This window comes from Phascolarctos cinereus, unplaced genomic scaffold (assembly GCF_003287225.1).
Source record: "Phascolarctos cinereus isolate Bilbo 61053 unplaced genomic scaffold, phaCin_HiC Scaffold_3;HRSCAF=262, whole genome shotgun sequence".
NCBI lineage: Eukaryota > Metazoa > Chordata > Mammalia > Diprotodontia > Phascolarctidae > Phascolarctos > Phascolarctos cinereus.
The window spans coordinates 254,769,783-254,782,716 of record NW_027555736.1 but is presented as its reverse complement, the minus strand read 5'-3'; the positions used below and the strand labels follow the sequence as shown (position 1 = coordinate 254,782,716).

Sequence of the window (12,934 nt, the reverse complement as noted above, 5' to 3'; positions counted from 1 at the left end):
GTGCTTAGCATTTAGATGATGTTGATAGCTGAAATTGCTTTCACTTGTCATGCGTTATTGTTATATTGAAAACATTTGAGAGGTTTTGAGGAGTGGAGAAGATAGAGATTCCTTCATCTTGTTGTTCACATGACTAAAAATGTCTGATCAGATTTTGATGCAAACATCTTTATATTCTTGTTGAAGGAAATCTAAGGACTTTTTCCCCTGATATCAGGAAAAAAGTTTGTAATTTCCAATGTAGCATCCTACTTTTGGCCTACTCCTCCAAGTCACTGAGACAAGTTAGATATTCATGAGGTACTCCAAGAAGTTTGTAAATCCACACTCATGGGTCCAAAATAGTTGACACTATTAGTTCAAAGCAAAGACAAAAGTTATAGTATGAACTTTCTAACTATAAACATGAGGCACACTTTCCTGCAAACACACATACAGTCAGGGTGAAGAATGGGCACATACATAGAACATGCTAGTTGAAAGATACATGTGAGGAATACACATGGTCCAGTCAACTCAAGTCTCCACCACTTTAAGACCTTGACTCATTTTTTCTTATTTTGAAACTTCCACATTTCTCTTTGTGGGAATAGTATCTGTGCTGGACAGGTCCTACAGTTGTATTCCCTGGCCAACTTTTTTCCTTAGCTCTACTCTGGGCAGCAGAGCTGACTCTCCCTCTGTTTACAACTGGCTAGATTTCCTTTTTATATTAACCAAAGGACATGGCTGATCTAGACCTTGACCATGTAACATCAGTTGCTTTCATCATATGAGCAATGACCCCAAATACTCTCAAGTTGATTAAAATTGTTTGTGTCAACTAAGGGAGTAAAAATAAAATAAACATTTCTTTAAATTTCTTTACAAACAGTGAATGGGACATTTTCAAGTTTTGCAACCTTTGCTATTTGTGAATATGACACATAGGGTGGTCATCTTATGTCTAAAATAGGAAAAGTGTAAAATTCTTAAGATCTGGCCTGCTTACCTTAGTGATACAAATGCCTAGATTCCTTAAGAGCCTGTCCAATCTGGCAGATTCTTTAAATCTCACCCACCCCACTGTTCTAACAAACCTTGTCTTTGGGTGAGAGAAGGCTTGGGTTGAATTCATCTGAGCAGGGCAGGGTTTTGTGATTTTGGGATCCCAGCACTCCTACACCTCTAAACCTCAACGGATCCATTTTACGTTTAAGTTTCTCTGCATTATATGCATACATAATTCTCACATACATTATGTGCAACATAGAAAACAGTTTGAGAGGCATGGTTTCTCAGTAATTAATTATTTTACTAAAATGCTAGCATGTTATTAATAAAAGGATGGCCATTTGGCCATCCCTCTTTGAAAAAAAAAGCCATCATGGAACCCATTCAATGCCCATGGAAAAATGTGTGTTCCTGAGAGTTGGAATCAACTCTGATTTGTCAACAATGAGAGAATGAATATTTTGCTGAGACATGGACCTACTCTACTGAGGATGTGTATGTGATTCCAATCACTTGGTTTCTGTCAGAGAATTATTTGGATCCATATCCTTGTCTGATAAAAGGGAGAATCCACATTTTCCCAGACTTGACTGAGTAAAACACAATGGGCTTCAATCCATCAATTCACCTAACTTTACCTTTTGAACAGATCTGAGTTCTTCCTCTCAGTATCAGCCCTTGAAAGTCTGCCTGAGTAACCTACAGGGAGTGACTTCTGAATGAGGAAGTAGAATGGCAAAACCTTGGCCGTATTTAAAGAAACACTTATTAGATGTAAGAGAGAAATAGTAATTTCTCTCAAATGCATAAACATGACTTTTCCTAGAGACCAAAGAATGTCCTATTCATAACTTGTAAGGAAATGCAAAGAAATATTTATACTTTGCTCCTTTAGCTGATGTAAGAAATTTCATTAATCAATCTGAAGAGATTTTAGGACCTTGAATCATGAATGAAACTGACATTACATGAGGAACTTCTAATGATTGACTGACCAACATAGCCAAAAAACTGTTAAGGCAAATGGGCAAACATTGCTAGAATACCTTATAAAAAGAATTTAAATTTTTTTTTAAAAGAAAGGAAGATCTAGATGTTCCTCTTAGGTGCCCCCTCATCGCAGTGCCTTGGGTTCCTGAACTCAACAGCGACCAGTCATTGCCTCCCCAGCTCCCTAAAAGGGAAGTTTAGAAAAAGTTTTCAATGTAGTCATCATGATCACCACCTTGGACAGTGAATATCCAGCTACTCTAACCTTAATGAAAAGGCACAAGTCTGTGCAAGAGTGTCATCTAAAACAAAGTCTACTTCTGGTCACTAATACAGTATTCATAATGTGTGTTTATGGAGGCAGATACTCTGGTTCTAGCAAATGTTGATGAGCTTTTTGAGAGAGAGAGAGAAAAGCTGTTAGTTACACCAGACTCAGAGTGGTCTGATTGTTTCAATTCTGGAATCTTTGTTTATTGATCTTCTGCTGAAATATACAATCAAATATGGCTTCTGAACAGGGCAGCTTTGGTGGTAGGGATCAGGGTTTGATGAACATCTTCTTTAGCTGTTGGAAGACAACAAATATCAGAAAGCACCTGGCATTTATTTATACCCTAAGCAGAATTATTATATACTTCTACCATTTATCATTTAAGGCCCTTGGGGCAAATGCCGAATTCATGCATCTCCTGAGATGAATCAAATCATGGAATTACAATCTAACCCCTAAATGAAAAGTTTCAGGAATGACACCCATGACTCACAATTCCTCACCATATGGTGGGATATCTTCAACACCAACATTTTGCCTTTCTCCAGCAGTTTGGTGTCAGCAAAGAGACCTTCACAGAGAAAGTCCCAGATACAATCTCACATATGACTATTGGGGACCTCAGACCTCTATCCCAACCATTTGTATCCTTGGATGAACACAAGGAGTGGTGGGAGCAAGGCTAGGCTGATTCCATGGGAGCAAATTCCTTCAACAATATCAAGGAGAAACTGGACATCAACTCCACTAAGAACACCACAATTTTCTCCATGCAAACATTGGCAACACAGGACTGATTTTAGATAATTTAGCATCTAGAAGAGTATTACATATGATTCATTACAGTTGCTAGTGGCTTTGCCTAAAACTACCCATTTGTAAGTTTATAGTATTAAAGTTGAAAACTGGACAGAAGTGAAGAAGTAAAAAGCTCATTTTATGGTCAATTCATTACTGAATGACTTTTCACATGATCATTGAGAGAAATTTTAAGAAATTTTTGTATCATGTGAATTGTAAATAAATTTGGTGAGTGGGAATGAAGTCATTAAACTATGGGCCTCAGCTCTTGAAACCTGAAGAACTGGGCTTCAATCAGTTCTTTTTTATACGGATAAATGGGAAAGTCACTAATATTTCCCTTGCAAATTTTCTGTAGTAGAAAGATATTTCAGGATGGATCACAGACTGCCTTAGTGGTCCCAATTCTTCTTTTATGGAAAAGCAATGTATATTGTGAAATTGAGTGACAACATTTCATAACTGCTACCACAAATGATGGTACCCTTTTAATTTCTCTTTTAAAAATGTTTTCAAAAAAACCAGTTTTCTTAAGTATTAAGGTAGCATGCAATTCTATGCATTTTGGGAATAAGAGTGAGTTTTCTGAATGTTTACCTCCAGTACCATTATGCATAACAAGAAACACTTAGCAGTAGAAATATAAAGTTAGAAAGTCAATATGTTCTTAAAATTCTTGGGGCACATATTCGTTGTTGGTAGGATTGTGAACTGATCCAATCATTTTGGAAAGCAATCTTGAATTATGCTCAATGAGTTATTAAACTGCCTATACACTTTGACCCAGTAATACCACTACTAGGTCGATTTCCAAAGATGATTAGGGAAAAAGGAAATAACCTAGCTATTCTAAAATTTATAGCAGCTATCTTTGTGGTGGCAAAGAACTGGTAATTGTGGGAATATCAGTCAATTGGGGAAATGGATGAACCAGTCAGGCTGTGTGATTGTGATGGAATACTATTGTAGTATAAGAAACATTGAGCAGGATGCTCTCAGAAATGCATAGAAAGAATTACATGAACTGATCATTGGAACAGAGCAGACATGCATCATACAGTAGCAAATGATTATAGTAAACCTGTATTTGATAAATGTGAAAATTTAAGCTTTTGGGATAAGAATTTCTTGTTGGTCAAAATTGCTGGGGAGCTGAAAGCAGTCTGACACAAACTGGGCCAATTTAATAAGACCAATGTCATACCATTTACCAAGATTCGTTGGTGGTTGTCGTTTGTTTTCAAAGAGGACCAAAATGACATCACTATGTTAGAGTCAAGTTACAGTGTATTTGTCTACAGTTGATCAGACCAATAGAAGCTCAGAATACTCTACCACAAGCTGGTCACCTGTGAACATTTGGGGTGGATTCTCAAAATGTGCACATCCTGCATTTTTTTTGAGCATCTTAAATTTTGTTTTGCCCCTAGAGTACAGCAGCTTCTCTGATGAGGACATGCCACTGTCTTGTGCCAGTGTTACATAAGTAATTCCAAAATTCTTAATTTAATTTTTTTTTTAATTTTCAGGCAGTTGGGATTAAGTAGGTTACCCAGGGCCACACACCTACTAAATGTCATGTTTGGTCTGAGGCCGGATTTGATATCAGGTCTTCCTGACTCCAGGGCTAGTGCTCTGTTCCCTGTGCCACCTAGATGCCCCATTTCCAAAATTCTTAAGAGAGATGTTCATCATTTTTTCTGACCCCCATGTGAGCACTTGCCCTGTGTGAGTTCCCCATAAGACAGTCTTTTTGGCAAGCATACGTTTGGCATTTGAACAATGTGGTCAGTCTCCTGAAGTTGTGCTCTCTGCAGTAGAGTCTGAATGCTTTACAGTTTAGCTCAAAAAAGCACCTGAGTGTGTGGTATCTTATCTTACCAGGTGATCTTCAGAATCTTCCTAAGACAGTTCAAATGGAAGCAATTCATTTTCCTGGCATGGTGCTGGTATACTCTCTAGGTTTCACAGGCATACAACAATGAGGTCAGCACCACAGCTCTGTAGACCTTCTGTTTGGTAGGAAGTCTAATATCTCTTCTCTCCCACTCTTTCCTTCAAACCTCCCAAATTCTGAATTAGCTCTGGCAATTCATACATCAACCTCATTACCAATGTGTACATCCCTGGAAAGTATACTGCCAAGTTAAGTGAACTTATCCACCTCATGCAAAACTTCTCCATTTGCTGTGACCAGTGGTTCCATGTATGGATGGCATGGTGCTGGTTGCTGGAACTTGTGTGTATTGTTCATATTGTCAGACCAAAATGAGCACAAATAGCAGAAAATAGATCCATATTTTGTTGCATAACCACCTGCAAACAGAAAATCATGCACTGACACTTCCTCCACTTTGGTCTTATCTTGTAGCCTTATCAAGTTGACCAATGTACCATCGGTGCTGAAGCTGATTTTGATGGTATTTGTCCTCATTGAAGGTGTTTGACAACGTGGCTGAATAAACCATGCTAAAAAGCACACAGCCTTTCCTCACTCCATTGGTGAATGGGGAATCACAAGAGCATTGTCCATTATCTAGAACCTGGCAAGCACACTGTCATGAAATTGAGAAACTGATGATGATCTTCTCTGGGGATCTAAATTTTGACATAAGATGAGTTCAAAATGCATGCATGACCTAGACAGATAGATTGATATTATAACAAAATAAGAAGAATATGGCCCATATTACCTATCAGATTTATGGGGTGGAGGGCAACTTATGAATAAACAAGAAATAGAGAGTATTGTGAGGTGTGAGGTGGATACTATCAATTACATTTAATTAAAAAGGTTTTTTACAAAGTAAACCAATGTGGACAACATTAGTAGGAGAACAGAAAATTGGGCAAAAATTTTTAAACATGCTTTCTCTGATAAATGTTTCCTATATACTATATAAAACATTTGTCTAATGTATAAGAATATGAGTCATCTTCCAATTGACAAATTGTGAAAGGATATGAACAGGCAGTTTTTCAATGAAGAAATCAAAGCTATAATCACATGAAAAATGCTCTAAAACACCATTGATTAGAGAAATGCAAATTGAGGCAACTTTAAGATATCGCCTTAAACCTATCAGATTGGATAAAATGGCAGAAAAGGAAAGCAACAAATGTTCAAGGGGATGTGGAAAAATTGGAACACATTAACTGTTGCTGAACTGTGAACTGATCCAAACTTTTTATAGCGCAACCTGGAATTATGCTCAAAGATTTAGAAAACTGTTTATAACCTTTGTCCCAGAAATACTATTATTAGATCTGATTCCCAAGCTGATTTAAGGGAAAAAGGAAAAGAATCTATGTGATCTAAAATAACTATAGCAGCTCTCAAAGAACTGGAAATTGAGTGGATGCTCATCAATTGGGGAATGGCCAAACAAGCTGTGATATATGATTATGACAGAATACTACTGTGCCATAAGAAATGATAAGCTGATAGATTTTAGATAAAACATAGAAAGGCTGAAATAGTGAAGAAATAATGAAGAATGAAATAAGCACAATCAGAAGAACATTATATCCAGTAACAGCAAAAGTATTCTAAGAACACCTTTGAATGACTAAGTCATTAGGAGTATTAGAAATACTCAAATCAAGTTCAAAGGACCTATGAAGGAATACACTATCCATATCCAAGAAAGAACTGATGAATAGAAGAATGTATGTTATGGTTTTACACATACATGCATACATATACATATATATACACACATAGACACATACACAAACTTATTTATGTTTAATGGTAGCCATCTCTAGGATGAGATGGGGAGGGAGGGAGAAAAAAGTGCACAGCAGAGAACTAAATAAAATTTAAAAAGCAATACAGACAATCAGGATAGCTTTGAAAGTGACACGTAGTTGTTTTTAAAAAGCAAAGGGTGAAATGGAAATTCATTTTTTTATTAAATCCTCCTTTTTGTTATGCTGTTTATATAAAGTTCTTCTCTTGTCTTTTTGTATTTAAGTTTAAAAAAATAAAAATGAAAAAATAGATTGCAATATGCATACAAAAAAGAAAAGGTTAAAGAACAGCGGGTAGGATTTTGAGTATTCTCTAAATATAGAAGAAATGGGAGGGGTACTGAATCAAATGCACATTAACAGGATTTAGCCTTCTTGAGAATTTTTGCCTTTTCTTAAGAAACTACGGTAAAGTTAGAATGGTTGAAATGGGTGAAAAAATAATGCCAAGGGATTTGTGAGATTTAGAAAAGGAGGAAAGATAGATATTACAATGAATGTCCATTGTATGTGTTCCTCACCCTGGAACACCCTCTAAGATATTTCTCACGCTGAATAGCATAATAATTATAACATTTGTCTCCCAGAGTTATTAGGATAAAAAATGACAGTATTTCTAAAACTCTTTGCAAACCTTAAAGGGCAATGTGAAAGGTAATTATTGTTATTGTTATCATCATGGTGATGGATGAAGAAAAAGATATATAGTCTCTAACTTTCTGTGAGATCAGCTGAGTGTGTTGATCTTACTAAAGAGAATTATACAAGCATTAGGTTTTTCAAACCAACAACAATGAAAAAGCTAGCTAGGCAGTCATGGTGCCTTAGAAGACAAACAGATCCATGTCCAGAACAACTCTGATCACTTACTGATATAAATTTCTTTACTCCTTCATTAAAGGCATTTCAATCATCCTCAGGGAAACGGAAAAGCATGTTTTAAGGAGAATGAGGTCATATACATGTGAAAACATACTGTCTGTAAAGGACTGAGAGAAACTTTCCGTGTTCATGACAATTTAACTATATTCTTTTTATTTTCATAGTGTTTTATTTTTCCCAATTGTATGTTAAAACAATTTTCAAACTTTTTAAAAAAGGTTTTGAGTTCCTAATTTTACCTTCCTATCCTCCTTTCCTACCCTTCCCCATCTTTGAAACAGTAAGCAATCCAATATAGATTATACATGTGCGTGTAATGGTTTAAAACATTTCCACGTTAGTGATTTTGTATAAAAAGAATTGAACAAAAAATGAAAGAAACAAAGTAAAAATTATTATGTTTCAGTCTGCATTCAGTCAATATCAGTTCTTTCTCTGGAGATGGATAGTCCTTTGGGATTATGCTGGATTATTCTATTGCTGAGAAGAGCTAAGTCAATCATAGCTCTTCCTCACACATTACTGCTGTCACTGTGTCTACTGTTCTCTTGGGTCTGCTCAATTCATTTTACATCAGTTCAAGTAAGTCTTTGCATGTTTTTCTGAAACCATTCTGCTCGTCATTTTTTAGAGCACAATAATTTTCCACCACAATCATATATCACAGTTTGTTCAGCCATTCCTCAGTTGATGGGCATCCCTCAATTTCCAGTTCTTTGCCACCACAAAAGGATAACCTGTGATCCAGCAATACTTACTGCCAGTCTATATTCCAAAGAGAATAAAAAAGGGAAAGGCCTACTAGAAATTATAACTACATTGTACACAGTGTATTGAATTTTAATTTTTTCTAAGATCATGAAGCAGCAACTGAAAAATGAAAATACAAGTCCTGTGCCAGTGAAAAAAAAAATACAAAATTGACATAGTTCAGATTCTATGCATTATACTAGGTTTCACAATGCCAATGGCTGATACGAAAATAATTTGTTTTTTGGAAAGGTCCTAATGGACCTCATAAACTTTACCCTTCTTACCCACCTTCACCCCCGCTCCCTCGTGGAATAAGAGTGCTGACCTACCTCATTCCCTGCTCAGTAGAGAAGAAAAAGAAAATCGAAAAGAACAGGGAAAAGATATTCTATCTCCTGAGGACATAGTGACAACAGACTTGGGAGCCCTGAGTAAGGAGAGAGGTGGCTCCATGAGGAAGCCACACATAAATATATAGGTGTATATATGTATATATATTCCAATTCTAAAAATAAGCAAGGGCCCTAGAATGAACCATGTGGAGCCAAGGACAGGGCAGAGATGGGGAGAAAAAGTAACCCATGCAGATTCAGTTCAAAATCAATCAGATAATAGGAGAGATTGACTCAGAAAATATCAGAAACAGAGAAGCTTTATAAGCGTTCTCTTTGGTATGAAAACAATTGGAGTGATGGGTAATGTCAACCAGGCCATAGCTGGTCTCTAACATGTGCTTGGCAGGCATCAAACAAAGCAGGTTAGAGACAGGAGAGTCAGGAATCAAACAGAAGCTTAATTTCTAAGTGAGGAAAATGGCTGGCAGGTATGAACACATGTACCAGAGCTCCATCCCTAGTGTAGGATTTGAGGCATTGTGGAGAGATCTCAATAGTTATAGCAATGCTAAGTAATGAGCTCTGACAGTGACCAAGGAAGTAAAAGCAATAATTTGACAAGTTTCATTCAAAGCAGGGCTTCATGACTGCAACATGGGTACTAATGGTGCTTGTCCATACTCAGAGACCACCTGATGCGGTGTGTAACAATTCTGGGATTTTGGTATGGCTCTGATCATCCAGATGGTGAGCACAACGTATTGTTTTCAAAGGAACTTCAGGGCACAGCCTGATTGATGGGCCTTAGCTCTGGAAAACTAGGCGTCTCCTTGCATCTTGGCAGGAAGGACAGACACTGTCTTTCTCATCATGAATACCATACATTATTATTTCTTGTAATTACTATTTCATTTTAAATGATCAACAATCACTTCCACAAGCTTTTGAGTTTTAAATTTTTCTTTCCTTCGCTCCCCACTTCTCTCCCCAAGACAGCGCGCAGACTGCTATATGCTAATATTATATATTCTTAGTGTCATAAAATGTTCTCCAGGACTTTAGAACCAGTTCTGGGAGATCTTTCTCTTTGCATTTCAGGGAGAGGACTAACCCCAAGGTTATGGCAGCTGCTTTTTCTCTTGTTGAAGAGAGGACAACATGCAGACTTTTCGTCCCTTGGCATGAAAACCAGCCCAGAATCTCTAGCTCTAGGAGAGGAGCTTCAGTCTGTGTGGCTTCTCCTTTACCCTGAAGACAGACCCTGTGGAGCCTCCACACTGGGATTTGGGCTGAATTGGATTATTTTTTGATGACACAATCGGGGTTAAGTGAGTTGCCCAGGGTCACACAGCTAGTTAAATGTAAAGTGTCTGAGGCTGAATTTGAACTCAGATCCTCATGACCTGAATGCCTGTCTTTTGTCCAGTAAATCACCTAGCTGCCCCTTGAATTGGATTAAAAAAAATTATTGTATTTTTAATTCACAGAAGAAAACAAACATTTCTGTAACACAGTACCATAAAAAAGATGATTGGACACGAAACTGCAAAGCTACCATGCACAATTTGCCATTCCCTCCAAATGTACAATAATATTATCAGGTAAATTTCTCTCCCTCCCACCCCCAACACTAGAGATGGATGCAGATACGTATATATATATATATATATATATATATATATATATATATATATATATATTATATATATATATATATATATATATATATAACATATATATATGTATATAATATATATATATATATATATACATATATATATGTATGTATGCATGTATGTATATGCATATATGCATATAATTGTTCTATACATACTTCTATTTATCAGTTCCTTCTCTGGATATGGTTAGCGTCTTTCTTCCTATGTCCTTTATTTTTAATTTGTGTATTCCTAATACTCAAAATTACTTAGCTGCTCATAATTGTTCTTAAAACAATATTGTTTTTACTGTGTACAAACTCTTGGTTCTGCCCACTTTGCTCTTCATCATTTTATGCAACTCTTTCCTTCCTTTCTGATTTGGAATTTTATTCTGATCGTTTTCCAAAGTAGAATTTTGAACATGGAGAGACACTGTTGTTTTGGCAAGACATGACTGTTGTCTTTAAATGCAATCTTTCTGTCTTTGTACCTATTCAGTGCGATGCTTACCTGGTGGAGTTTGGCAGAGATGTGAGAGAGCATGCGGAGTCTCTTGCTCCTCTCCTGTAAAGCTGTAAAGATTCCTGTAAAGATTCACCCTTAGTGACTACTGGATGCACTGGGTCTAATGTGATTCAGGGAAAGGGCTAGGGTGGGTCTCAGTTACTAAGAACGATGGCAGTGGGAAATACTATGCATTTACCATGATGTGTTCTTTGATACCCAAGTATTTCACTCTCAAACATTTAATTTCAGGAAAAAAATTCCCACTTTGGCCTTACCAAAAAGTGTATGTCCTTTCGTTTTCTTTTTAAGTTCATCATTTCTCTGGCTGAGATGAGAGGTATATTTCATCTTCAATCCTTGGGATTCATGTTGTATATACTGTATTGACCCAATTCTAAATTTTTTTAAATTATTTTTCTCTATAATGGTGCTGTCATTTCATAAATTGTTCTTCTAGTGCTACTCCTCTCTCAGCAGTTCATAGATGTTTTCCCAGTTTTCTCTGAACCTGTCCATTTCATCAGTTCTTGTGCATCAACAGCATTCCAGTATATTAATGTACCATGATTTATTTAATGTAACAGGTCCTTACATTCCTATATAAATGTTAGCTAATGTAATAATAATAATAACTACAATTACCATTATTATTATTAGATATATTACTCATACACACAATTTCTTATTGCGCACCAATATTCTATTATGTTCATGTTCCACAATTTATTAAGCAATTGTCTAATTAATGGATATCTACTTTATTTCCATTTTTTTGCAGTTTTTATCAAATAAGGAGCTTCTTCTTAAATGCCTGATATTTTGTAAATTTTTGGTTGTTCCAAGGTGGTATGATCTAAGGAGAGATGTATGCTACTCTCCTGGCCTGTGCTCTGGTCTGTGAGTGACCACAACCACTCTTTATCTCTCTGGAACTCCAGTGTGATTGTAAGCTCTGATGTACTAGTGCTCCTCCTTGCCCCAGGACTGCCACCCAGGAATGTGACCCTTATGAGTATAGGCAAAACTACAGAGTCCTTCCTCAGGGCTTGTAAAGAGACTCTGTAATCTCCTTTTGACCAGTTGCTTGACCTCCTTACTGTCTTTGGGCTGAGAACTACGGTAGCAGCTGCTACCATTCCTGATTCAGTGGTTCCCAAGGTGTGCTCCTGCTTTGCTGTGGCTGGGGCTGTGCTGGCATGGCCTGCATTGGAGTATGCTTCACTTTCACCTGGGTGCTACAGACTTTCTTGCTGACCTAAATTGTCCAGTACTATACACTGGAATTGTCTAAATACCAGCATCAGTATCTGTGGGCTAAGAGGTCTGCAAACTACCACTGCTGCCACTGATTCAGCTGCCTTGAGACCTACTCCTGGTTGCTGAGGTCCGGTTTGCGCTAGTATGGCCTGCACTGCATTGTGCTCCTCTCGCCCTGGTGCCCAGACCTCTCTTGCTGAACTTCTTAGTTTTCTTAGGCTGTCAAATGGTTTCACTCTGTCTTTTGGTGGATTCTGCTGGTCTAGAATTTGTTTAGAATCATTATTTAAAGGTATTTGGAGGGTTTTGGGCAAGAGTTCAAGTGAGTCCCTGCTGTTACTCTGCCATCTTGACTCCATGTCTCGATTTATAAGCTTTTGGATTTGCCACTTTTTTCCAGGTGACCTATAATCCTTAAGCTGTCTTTTTTGTATCCTTAGAGAGAAATATATTTACTTATATAGAGATGGTATTTTTTTTAATGTTACTGGTTTTTACTCTTCTCCTTGAGACTGTTCTTGTCTTTTGCATACTTATATTCCCAATCACTTCTTCCTTCTGTTTAATCTTTGGTGAGATTTTCCACCATTTACTTCATTTTTTCGATGCTGCCAATTACGTCTGTTATGCAGGAGATAAATTCAACTTTTACACTTCTCTCTCTCTCTCTCTCTCTCTCTCTCTCTCTCTCTCTCAGCAATGGAGTTAAGTGAGTCACCCAAGGTCAC

The 12,934-nt window shown here is 37.0% G+C and overlaps 1 long non-coding RNA gene and 1 pseudogene across 1 annotated transcript in view; one reads left to right on the top strand and one right to left on the bottom strand.

The window, feature by feature from the left end:
• Positions 1-12,934, bottom strand: part of LOC110203681 (uncharacterized) — a 261,878-nt gene that overhangs the window by 165,742 nt on the left and 83,202 nt on the right. The window lies entirely within an intron of this gene.
• Positions 2,208-3,054, top strand: LOC110204020 (glycogenin-1 pseudogene; annotated as a pseudogene).